General features: G+C 35.3%; 1 non-coding gene across 1 annotated transcript; it reads left to right on the top strand.

Moving 5' to 3' along the window:
• The first annotated feature begins 322 nt into the window (after positions 1 to 322).
• TRNAT-AGU (transfer RNA threonine (anticodon AGU)) lies at positions 323 to 394 on the top strand. The gene has a single exon. It is a non-coding gene; the product is annotated as a tRNA-Thr (tRNA).
• Positions 395 to 13212: the final 12818 nt, after the last annotated feature.

Here is a 13212-nt window from a genome sequence, read left to right as displayed (position 1 = left end):
CTTAACTACTAGCCCTAATTTCCCTTTTATAACACAAGGGAGCAAAAAAACACTTTAGGCTGGTAGTACATGTTGGTGTTGGAAATAAACCAAACCTGGACCAATGATGGATTGGTCCAAGAGGGGCTAGTAGCTCAGTGGTAGAGCACTCCAGCATTGTATGGAAGGTCCTAGGTTTGATTCCTAGCTGGTTCATGTCTCAACATGGTATTAGAGCTAGGTCCACTCTAGGAGCCCCAAGCACACAAGAGGTGTGGCTTAAGGGGGGGTGTTGGTGTTGGAAATAATCCACACCCAGACCAATGATGGACTAGTCCAAGAGGGGCCAATAGCTCAATGGTAGAGCACTCCAATAGTGTATGGAAGGTCCTAGGTTCGATTCCTAGTTGGTCCATGTCTCAACATGGTATCTGAGCTAGGAATCAACTAGGACTCAAACCTAGGACCTTCCATACGCTGTTGGAGTGCTCTACCACTGAGCTACTAGCCCCTCTTGGACCAGTCCATTCTCAGTCTGGGTGTGGCTTATTTCCAACACCAACACCCCCCTTAAGCCACACCTCTCATGTGCTTGGGGCTCCTAGTCTGTACCTAGCTTTGATACTATGTTGAGACATGGACCAATTAGGAATCAAACCTAGGACCTTCCATACACTGTTGGAGTGCTCTATCACTAAGCTACTAGCCCCTCTTGGACCAGTCCATTATTGGTCCAAGAGTGGCTTATTTCCAACACCAACAGTACACTTATCAAAATTTGATTTGCATTTCAATGAAATATCCCAAAAGGCATCTTTTACAAGTACAATATAAAATCTTCTTTGAGGGAGAAAAAGAAGGTGGCTGAGACAACTACTTCTTGGGATTGAGGTCATAGGATTGAGTGGTGTGGGGTTGATTTGTCTTCATGATCTACCACCTGTCCTTGTCCAAAATTTAGAATTTAATGTTGAATGTGTTGTTGTCCTTAGGAGGTACGTGCTAATTCTGAGGCAAAAAGTGCACACCTGTAAAAAAGGAATGAGGCAAATAAAAATTTACACCAACAACTATTCCTCTTCTGGTTTCTCTTCGTCAAGCATGTAGAATTCTTTATTCCATCTCTCTATGTTGGCAACAACAATGAAGGAAAACTGAAAGGGGAGTGAATTAGTTTTCTACTAGATCTACAATCTTAACCACAAATACAGATTTGATAAACTACAGCAATAACATAGATAAACAAATTAATGGAACCTCACACAACACCAATATTTTGACATGGAAAACTCAGTTAAGGGAAAAACCACGGTGGGAACCTACCCATAGTAAGGTGATACTCTACAGTAGTGTGTGAAAATATTACAATGGGGAATGCACCAACATTCAAACACACTTCCTAGATCTCACTGCTCAAAAGATAATAACCCAGAAGGATACAACCCTCAAGGAAGTCTCACTGACTTACAACAATATTCAGACTACAATCCAAAAGAAATGAACTGCAATAATAGCATCTACAAATGCCTGATGATAGTTCTGGTTAAGAACATATGTCTGCTCCAGTCAACCAATCTCCACAAAATGATGTTTTCTTAAGAACCACATTTACCACTCTCTGATAATGTAGACACCACATCAACATCCAAATTACATGATTAAACCACCTATTTACATAATTCATCAACCTTGATAGCAAGGTCGACTAAACCCTCAACTCACAATTACAAAAATACATCACACGATACAAAGATCGACCACCAAACCAATATAATGATATACATGACATAACATGGACCCAAAATAAATCTCCAAATGCTTATCTCCATCGGTAATCACACCAAGATCAACCACGACATGCTACACCACCAAGAAAATTGCATAACATGAAGAACATCATTGGTTCAGCAAAATCACCAAAAACTCGCACAATGATCAATGCAGATCATCAAAATAAATAGGACACAATTAGGAAATACTAGAAAGAATATTAGAACCATCAGTATTAGCGGCACCAACACAACTTATCAAATCTTCATCAATCAACATCTAAACCTCAAGAATACTCAAATAGCAGCAACTGTCATGAAGAAAGATAACTTGTAGAGTACCAAACCATGAACCATCTAAAATGAAGATACACAAGACCATCCCAAAAAATCTCCCAAAATCTCAGCTCAAGATCTGATCACACCAAAATATACCGGAGGAAATACTGAACGCTGCAAAGAACTAATCAGAAAAACAAACTGCAAATCAGATCATATGATATGATCAATTAAGATTCCTAGATCACCAAAACCAATATAGAAAGATATAATGACACAAGAAATACTCATACACTAAAACATGATCTCAATAAACCAATCTGCAATCACCTGAACAATAAATCACAAGAATATGTTGACATCAATGACAACAACATATCCTAGCAGTAGCAATGTCCAACACTCTTTTTGTGTGGTGGTGGGCTAGCTGAAGTAGTCTTGGTATTAAAAATAATGGGAGATTCAGAGTTATTGGCTAGACAAATAAGAAAAAAATACATTTTTCGATACAAGAAGCTTGATAACTACCGACATTGAGTATGGGATTTAATAGAGAGTTTTGAAGCTTTTAATATTGAACATATCCTGATAAAGTTTAACAAGAGAGCAGATGCTCTAGAAGTGGCAACAAGTTCACTGGAGCCATTAGAGTCTTCTAGATTAAATAAATTTATAGTAGAGTTGGTTCCAACTTCATCAATACCGGATAACATGTGAAACCTATAAGTCTTTGAAGATGATCACCACATTAGGGAATTCATTACAAACTCTGGTATTTTTGAAGAACAAGTGATTGATGAAGTTGATCTGCCAAGTGATGAAGCAAAAGAATTGCCCAAATTTTTGAAGTGTACTAATATCCCTAAGGGCATAGTGGAATTAGAAAGGTTGTTTGATATAGATCAAGTCCTAAAGTAGAAAATATTTCCTAAAACAGAAGGAGACAAATGTCAATAGTATAATCCGGATACAGCAAAAGAACATAATGTTTTAATAGGAAAGATTTGTATTGAGAAAGAAAGGGATGACATAATGCAAGCACTGAAAGACTATATACATGTCATCACCTACACATACAAATATTTGAAGACATATGACACATTAATTATCACTCATACGATTCCTTTGAAATTGGAGGCTAAGACATTTCGGCAGAAATAAAGACCAATGAATTCTTTAATAGAGCCCCTATTCCAAAAGGAAGTATAGAAATTGTTGTCTACAAGAATCATATTTCTTGTTAGGCATTCAACCTAGGTTGCGAACCTAGTTCTAGTTCGTAAGAAAAATGGAGATATAAGGTTATGCATAGATTTCAAAAACCTAAACAGAGCTTCAAAGAAAGACAATACCCACTACCACCTTTAGATGAAGTGCTACAAATAGTTAATGGGTCCCAAATGATGTCTTTTCTGGATTGATTTTTGAGATATAACCAAGTTATGGTTGATAAATAGGATAGGTTAAAGACAATGTTTACTACAAAATGGGGAACCATCACTTATAGAAGGATGCCATTTGGGTTGATAAACATTGGAGAAACATTTCAAAGGGTGATGGATATTGCATTCAGAGATTTGGTTGGAAAATGCATAATAATTTACATGGACGATTTGACTGTGTTTTCAAAGGATAGGTCCACGCATGTACAAGATTTGTGGAAAGTATTGAAGAAATGTGAACAATACATGATATATTTAAATCCAAAGAAATGTATGTTTGGGGTGATAAAAGGAAATTTGTTAGGGCATATAATCTCTAAGGCTGGGATTTCGATAGATCTAGACAGAGTTAGTGCATTGATGAAGTTACAAGTCCCAAATAGCAAAAAGGAGTTAAAGTCATATTTTGAAAAGATCAATTTTGTCCGCAAATTGATTACAGGTTTTGCGGAGATAGTATAGCCATTAACACAATGTTGAAAAAAGAGGCTAAAATAGAATGGACAAAAGAGGTACGGGAATCTTTTGAAAACATAAAGAAAGCAATAGTAGATGCCCTAGTATTGTCTAGCTCTGGTTATAAGAATATAATAGCAGATGCTCTAGTATTGTTTAGCTTTGATTATAAGAAAATAATAGCAGATGTTGCAGTACTAACACATAAAACTGAGGAGAAAGAGGAAAATCCTATATTGTTTATGAGCTGTCCATTTAAAGATGCAGAGCTAAGATACATTAATATTGAAAAACATGTTTTTGTATTAGTAAAAGCAATCCAAAAATTCAGGCATTAGATTCTAAGGAGCAAGGTCATTGCAATTGTGTCTGACGCATCAGTAAAAACCCTTTTAATGCAAAATGAAATAGGAGAGAGATAGGCTACATGGATTACTATTATACAAGAATTCGATATAGACATTGTCCCAATGAAGTTGGTAAGAGGACAAGCTTTAGTGCAAGCAATTGCAGAAATAGACCCGCAATTGATAAGTCATCAATATGTACTTAATGACAAAAACCAAGATGATTGGTATGAAGATTTGATGTATCTTCTCATCATAGGTCGTTGCCCAGACCATTTGAACAAATCACAACACAGAGCACTGAAAGTGAAAACATAGAATTTCATGATAAAGAATGGTACCTTGTTTCGTAGAGACCATGCAGGGGTCTATTTAAGATGTGTAAGTAAAGAAGAATCAGAGAAGATCCTCCATGAATTTCATGATAAATTTGGTACAGGACATGGAGGACATCTGGCTACAACCCACACAGTGTTAAGGGTAGGATATTATTGGCCTACTATATTCAAGGATGTTTACCATCACATACAACATTGCCATGTTTGTCAAATCCATACAAAAAAAGGAAAATATTCAGCACAACCATTACAATCAGTAACATAAGCACAACCCTTTGCACAATGGGGTATGGATTTCATCAGAATAATAAATCCTCCATCATCGATAGGACACAGATATATCTTAACATTAACGAATTATTGTACCAGGTGGTCTAAAGTAATAGCATTGAGGAATTGCACTATGGACATGGTTATTCAATTTCTAGAAGACAACATCATCACACAATTTAGAGTCCCAAATTTCCTAGTATGTGACAATGGCCCTACTTTTACGCCTTTAAAATTTTCTTCAAATTATTATCCTCAAGGTAGTGGTTTAGCAAAATCAACCAATAAAATTCTAATAGATGTTATTAAAAAACTATTAAACAAAAGCCCAAGAGGGTGGCATGTTGTTTTGAAGTACGCATTATGAGCAGATAGAACAAGAATTATAAATAGCCTAGGAAATTCCCCATACCATCGTGTTTATGGCTTAGACCCGGTAGTACCCATGAATTTAAAAATACCCATATTAAAATTTGTCCAAGAATACTTAGGGTTTGAAAATAAGGAGAAGCAAGATTAACCCAATTATTAAATCTAAAATGAAAAGAGAGATAAAGCAACTGAATGTATGAACAAACATCAGGTAACTATAAAAAGATGGTTCAACAAGTATGCGAAGGTAAAAGTGTTTTATTTAGCAGACCTAGTGCTCTATTGAGAAAAATTGCAGGATGGGAAAGGATTGTTCATAAAATTATCACCTATATGGTTAGGCCTGTACCAAATATTGAAAATTATAGGATGTATACACATAAAAAATGGTCTGAAGATAATTAATTAAATAAGCAATTATTTAATTAGTCCCCCTTCCTAATTTAATTGAATTCATTAGCAATTTGATTAAATCTCTTTCATCTACTTATTAATAAATCTAAGTATTTATTTAATAGGTTCATTTCAATAGTCCCCTTGATTAATTAATCCAAATTAATTAATCCTCCCTTCATCTAATTCATTTCTTCTAATCTACTAATTAATTAAAACAAATCAATTTATGAGTTGTTCAAAATTAATTTGTCTTTTCTTATTATTTGAATTTTTAAATTCAATTTACCCACCCACCTCCTAACTTCTAACCACCTAACCTAAACATCCCTCTAACCTAACCCATTCCACCTAACCCTATCCTATCTTGCACAAAACCTCATTATCCTAACCTCCTATGGTGTGGATATTCTCCCCTTGAGACATATGGCACTTAGGCCACATGTCTCCTCCTTTGGACACTTGCCCTCTCATGAGAAAGGATCCTTGACACTTATCACCATAGACATGACAAGTGTCCCTCCCTCCAACCTCTTCTCCAACCTCCTCCAATTCCACCCTTGATATCTTCAGACTCAATCTTGACCGTTGATTCCTACCACCTCACCCCTAACCTTGGAAATCCTATAAATATCTCCCATTTTAGAGTACAAAGGATCCCATATCATTTTCATCTTATGCATTTTTACTATAGGAATATCCATTCTAGCATATTATTTAAGCATTGTTATTATAGGAAATTGCATCTTAGATCTAGTTTAATTTGATCATTTTCTAGCATAATTGTTGAATCGTGTAGCTTAATAAATCTCTTTTCCAGCTTAATTGCATTATCATCATAGCTTAATAATATATATCATTAGCTTAATTATCCTCTAGGATCAATCTATCATAGTCAATCTCATATAAATTGCATATCATCATCATTTCAAATCCTCTATCTAGGTGTAGTCAAGTCACTGGGATTGCTTATCTAGATCTAAGAGAAAATCCACTCACATCTCTTAGGAGGTGATAGGCCACTTTGTCATAGTTTATCTTTCATTTTCTTTTAATTTGCTAACCATGCTTGTAATGATTTATTGAACGTTTGTGTTGTAGCTGCAGGTACCCTACTTCACACACATGACATTTTGGCGCCCACTATGGGGCAGGAAATCTAATTTCTTGGCCTCTATCATCAATAAATATTCAATCTCACAGGTTTCTAGTCGGGTCTATTTCAGAATCTCGTACAAGCAGGTAAGAATACTCATACGAATTTCTGCTTTTGTGTTTTTATGCTTCAATTTGGCTATTACTAATGCTAACCCTGATCTGTTTGTGAATTTGCTAGCAGCCTAACTGGTTTTTTATAGAATGATTGTCAAAGATTACGCTTGTCAAAGCTTCATTTCATCAAAACAACATGACTACTAATGTATCTATTTTGCAAGTTGCCTAAGAGAACTCAACCAAACTTTGTGTCTTCTTTAAGTTTTGTAGGCACACTTATTTTGCTAATGATAAATGAACATATTGTTTTCTATGTGTGACAAGTTATCTAAAAGGTAGGAGAGTATGCTCTTAGACAATCAAAAATCCCAACCCTTGAAGCACTTCTATGTTTGAGATTTGATTACCTTTAGCAGGCCTATCAGAGTGGGAAAAAGTAATCATCCTGTGAGAAGACCCAAGTGAGTATAGCTAGACCTAAGCTTTCTGACTCACTCTAAAAAATAGGCCTCTCAGGATTAAAGTCCTGGAGAATGGGATTATTTGAGTTTTCTCTTTTGAGATCTCTCATATCATACATTTAGTAGGGCCTCATGGTCTCAATCACGCTTGCGTGATTACTTCTTGTTTCAATACCTTGTTGGGATATAAGCCTTAATCGTGCTTGCATAACTGCAAGGGGTAATTTCAAACGGAAACCCTTACTACAAACCCTAAGATAAAACTACCCAATTCACCTCCGAAAGGGGGATAATCTTTGTGCAAGAGAGATAGTAACTCTCCCAAGACACTTGCCATGCCGTGCCCCCATTAGCATTTGGAGTCAGATAATACGGTGTTAAGAATCCATTGCGTGAGACTTAGCGATTGTATTCTGACTAGCTATTGGGTGTGTACCTAAGTTTGCAAGAAAAAATTTTCTCTCTTAGGAAACTTCCTTAGGATTTAGCATGTTGTGCTTGAGGTCATTTATCATATCACGTGTTTGTTGTATCTTCATCCCTGAAACAAAAAATGAGACATCTAAAAATTGGAAAATAGAAGCAAAGCATCAAACTTCATTGATAAAAAATCTGTCCAAAAAATATTTTTGTCTCTATTATGTCCTCAATCGTACGAGCTTTCTAGTTTGTCATATGGGAAATCTAGTATATCGTCTCATTAGGTGGGAATGCTCATACAAGTCATTTTAGCAAAAGATTTTTTTGTTATCTTTTGTCATCTGGTTTTGTGGTAAGTGTCATACAAGTTTAGGCCTTTGTCGTGCGAGATTTCTAGTTTATTGTATGGATCTGTCTAAATTATCGTCTGGGGCTATCGTACAAATTTTTGTCTCTGTTAGTCCAAAGCCATCTTCTTGCATGTCTTTTTTCAAATCTGTCATGTTTGCTTGGTCAATTTATAGTGAGCATAAACACCTGATATCTTTCATTTTGTGCTTAGATTGTCTTCTTGGTTTGCTCAGTCAAGTTATCTTTTGTCAAATTAGATTCCAAAGGTAGACACCCCTAAGATTTTCAAGTATTCACCATCAACAAGCTCAAGATCTAAACATCTCCGAGTGCATTATCACCCTTTTTGATAAACTGATCACACAAAACATAGTTTCTCATCAGGATCTATCATCCTCTATCATGACACTACAATGTTTGCTCAGGATAACCTTGTCCCACATCATAGGATATATCATTCCTATTGGACTTGGTTTTATCAAAATCATCATCATTGCACTCCAAAATAGAAGATCAAAAAACTTGCAAACTTTCAAATGCTTGAGTTATCTTTTCATGTCATACCACTCTATCATATCTACATTGGAAGTTGATCACTTATCAAAGCACCTTCTAGACAATCAAATCCTTGCACAACATTCAAACCATGTGTATGCCCATTTTAAAGCGTAGAGATGAAGGATTGCTAAAAAAAAATTGAAACATTCAAAATAGCTGAAGATCATAGAAACATGGAATACCAAAGTAAAATACAAGAAGAAGACATAACAAGTCAACATATCAAAGAAATCAAACAAGTCCAAAATCAAAAGCCAACTATGTCAAAACCTCACAAGGATTCAAATACATCTCCAAAGAAAGGCGGCTCTTTTATGCAACTCTTAAAGAGAACCCTAAGGGATTTTGTTGAGGAAGATCAACATCGCGCACCTATGTCTAGCAATGTCTCATCCCCCCATAAGAAAATTGACTCTACAAAGGAATCTATTCCTATGCATCTTGAAAGATTGCAAGAACCTTACATAGCATCATCACCAAACAATACACCCAAAGATGAAGTTCCCCAAGGGATATCCATAATGGCCATCAAACCTATTTCATAAGATCCTATTCAAAGCCCATCTCCTTCATATCCAAGATTATAGAATGCTTGTTAAATGTGTCCTAATAAATGGGGGAGTTGGCTTAAACATTTTCTCATTGAGTCTTGTTTGTGCTCTAAGTTATTCAAAAGATGCAGTTGATCCCTAGAAAAAGATCACCATCAAAGCATATGATGAAGAAGAGTGTTCCTCTAAAGGGATTGTGGTATTACCCATCAGAGTGGGACCTTTACAGAAAGACACAGCATGCCAAGTTTTAGACTTGGACTTGTAGACACCTAAAAATGGTCAACGCTTGCGGGATCATACTTTAACATTTGCGCATTGCCTCATTTTAGGTTTTTGCATCGCATTAACATTTCTCCTATGTCACGCACTTGGTTTTTATCATTTGCGAGCATCGAGTCATTCCTCTACATTCTTCATTTGTCTCGCCTCTCGAATTTGGTCTTGTCAACAACACTATCCAGTCATGATTTTGATCGATCTTATCCTATCGCATCAATGTGCGTGCTCATTTGTCATTATTCTAGATATCGTCAATCCTAATTAGGGTTTTGTCCTCTTATCAATCTTGTCAATTTATCATCAATCCTGTCATTTTAACGATCGATTTGTCATCGGTCGTTGTCATGTTAGATCTTGTCATTTTGCGATCAATTTGTCATTGATCGTTGTTTGTCTCAATTATGTCAATTTGGATCAATTTGTCATTGTTCCTCGTCAATTGGCGCATTTTCTCAATCAAATCATTTATCACATTGGTCATTTATCAATCCAAAATCAAATCGAATTGAGTCAATTATCTTTCAAGACCTAATTCATCTTATAGGGTTTTATGATTTAATCATTTAACCTTGTGTGTCATTTCTTCCTTTAGGATTAATAAATTATTTATTTATCCTAAGTCTTCTCATTGCAATTAAATGTTCATTTAATTAGCTAATTAATTTCCTCCTATTTTTGTAAATTAATTAATTAATGAGAAATTATTAATTAATTTACCTAATTTGCATCAATTTCCTAATTTCCAAGTCATTATTTCCAACTTAATTTTCTAATTTCTCCTAAATTCCTAAATGTCTATTTCTATTTCAAAATCTTGTCATAAATCTTTGCATAGCAATTTGTCATAAACTGTCATAAATCCTTGCATAGCAATTTGTCATAAATTGTCATAAATTTTGCATAGCAATTTGTCATACTTATGTCATAATTTGCTATTCTTGATTTGAATTTCCATTCGAATCATTATCATGCTAATTTGATCTTTTTCTCCAATTTATCTATAAATTGGATGAATTTCTTCAATCAAGATCCCTAATTGATCGCATTTTGAATCCCTAATCAGACTATTGAATTTCTAATCACTTTGTCAAATCATGCTTCGAGTATTCTTGTGTCAATGTCAATCTTGCTTTCACAATTAGGTTTATGCACTTGAAGGTGAGATCTACAACAAAACTATTTGGAGAAGAAAGAAGAACAATGGAGCCACATGAAGGGAACATCTGGTTTGCATAATCTTTTTGAATGTTTTATCTTTATGTCTCTATTGAATGTGTTTAGGATAGATCATTGCAATTGTGCTTTCGTGATTGAGCTAATGGTTAATATGTTTATCTTGTTTGTGATGATTTCCTATTTCCTAACGTACAGGACTTACCATACAACATACTCTTGGGAAGACCATGCATACATGACATGCAAGCTATTCCATCAACATATCATCAATGCCTGAAGTTTCTCTACAATGGGCAGGAAATCATGATCTCAGCAGACTCAAAGCCATTGTAGTGTTGTAGTAATCTAAAACAAGCTCAAGAGGTTATTGTTCCACATAATAGAGAGATGGCATCTTCAAGCACACAATCCAAGGAACAATCATTTGCATCAATTTTGTTAAGCATGGAAAAACAAATGCAGCGAAGAGATTGAGGGAACAGAGAATATTTTCTATCGTGGAAAAACAAACAAGAGCAACTTGCAATTGAAAAAGAAGAAGAAAATGTAGGTGTCGATGTAGTTCATGTGTATTAGGGAAAATGTTAGGAACTAGCCCACTTGAATTATAATCACATTCAGGTGACTTGGACTTAATCGAGGATGATCAAGAGCTACCTGCAAGAGGTCATTCTGATGAGGGTATCATTCTAGATATGGAAATACATATCAAAAACTCTGACATCTCTATCATGACCCCTAATATCTTTGAAACAATTCAACTTGAAGATCCTTTACCCTTAATCCATCCTGAACCTATGGACTAGTAAAATGAAAGACATAATGCCATTGATACCTTTCCTAATGACCATATCATATCCTTATATCTTAATGTAATCGAACCCGCAACAACTTTCAATAGTAATTTTGCTAGCGTATCTTCAAGTCAAGTGGGTGCCAAATCTCCTAGTTGCAAAAATGAAAATAAATAAAATCATATTAGGTCTACTGCTTAAAACCATTTTTTGGCAACATTAGACCATGAAAAAGTAAAAATAAAGGACACATCTAATGGTGAAAACCTCATTGAGGCACTAGAAGATGGGAGATTTGACACCTTACCTGAATACTATCAAGAGAGGTCATCTATTCTGATAGAAACAACATAGGTAGTTACCATTGGCACCACTAATCTATATCCAACAAGTTCTCTATTAGAACACAAAGGGAAGCAATATTTGGAACCCTTCAAAATATGGCAAATCAATTTTACCTAGTCATATGCAAACATTCCAGGGTTAGATCTAGATCTTATAATACCTCACTCGAATATCAGTCCAAGAGGAGGCATCAATAATGAAACAAAACATGGATCGGGAGTAGGCATTCTATTCATCACGCCACAAGGTCATACAATTCCAAAAGTGTACAAATTATGTTTTCCATGCACCAACAATACAATGGAATATGAAGCTTTGGTTATAGGTATCAAAATGACTATAGAATGGAACATTACATAGCTACAGGTTTTTGGAGACTCTCAGCTCATCATCAATCAAATCAATTATGATTATCAAACAAAGGATAAAAAACCAATGCCTTATAAGAATATGGTTGATGATTTCAAGAAATACTTTGTCAAAATAAATTTTTAGTAGATTCCAAAAAATGATAACAAAGTAGCAGACGCCATGGCAACACTTTCTTCTCTCCTTTAGGCACAAGAAAATCAAGAGCATTACAAATTCCTAGTGGAAGAGTTGTTTTACCCTGCACATGATTGTCCTGATTCCCAAACTATCTGTCACCTTGTTAGGCATGATTCCTCCTGCTATGGCCAAACTTACACATACCTGAAAGATAATATCCTCCCTCCCAACTTATCAAAGAACCAAAAGAAAAACTTTATTTGCCACTCTTCCCATTATACTCTCATTGCGGATACTCTTTTTAAACAAGGTTTGGATGGTACTCTTTTAAGATTTCTCGAGCAAGAAGAATCTGAGAATGCCTTAAATGAAGTACAGAATGATATTTGTGGCACTCATTCAAGTGGTCTTACCCTTTTGAAAAAACTCATACACTTGGGCTATTTTTGGCCAACTATGGAACGCGATTCTTTTCAGATAGCTAAAACATGCAAACAATGTCAGATCCATGGAAATTTAATTCATGCACCAACACAAGAACTTTATGCTTTGGCAACATCTTGGCCTTTTTGTCAATGGGGTCTTGATCTAGTAGGAAAGATAAATCCTTCTTCATCCAATGGTCACAAATTCATCCTTGTAGCTACAAAATATTTCACAAAATGGATTGAGGCAGTACCTCTCATCAATATCACAGGAAAACAAATTGCTGCATTTATGTTGAACTACATCATCTGTCGCTATGGAATACCCATGACCATTATCACTGATAATTGGCAACTGTTCAAGAATCAGGATGTACAAGAGCTATGTGAGAAAATCAAGATCTAACACGGATTTTCCACACCCTACTATCCAAAAGGGAATGGGCAAGTAGAAGAATCAAACAAAACTATTCTGAAAATCCTCAAAAAGACAATGAATG

This window comes from Cryptomeria japonica, chromosome 6 (assembly GCF_030272615.1).
Source record: "Cryptomeria japonica chromosome 6, Sugi_1.0, whole genome shotgun sequence".
NCBI lineage: Eukaryota > Viridiplantae > Streptophyta > Pinopsida > Cupressales > Cupressaceae > Cryptomeria > Cryptomeria japonica.
The sequence above is the reverse complement of the archived record's forward strand: the minus strand, read 5'-3'. Positions and strand labels throughout refer to the sequence as shown.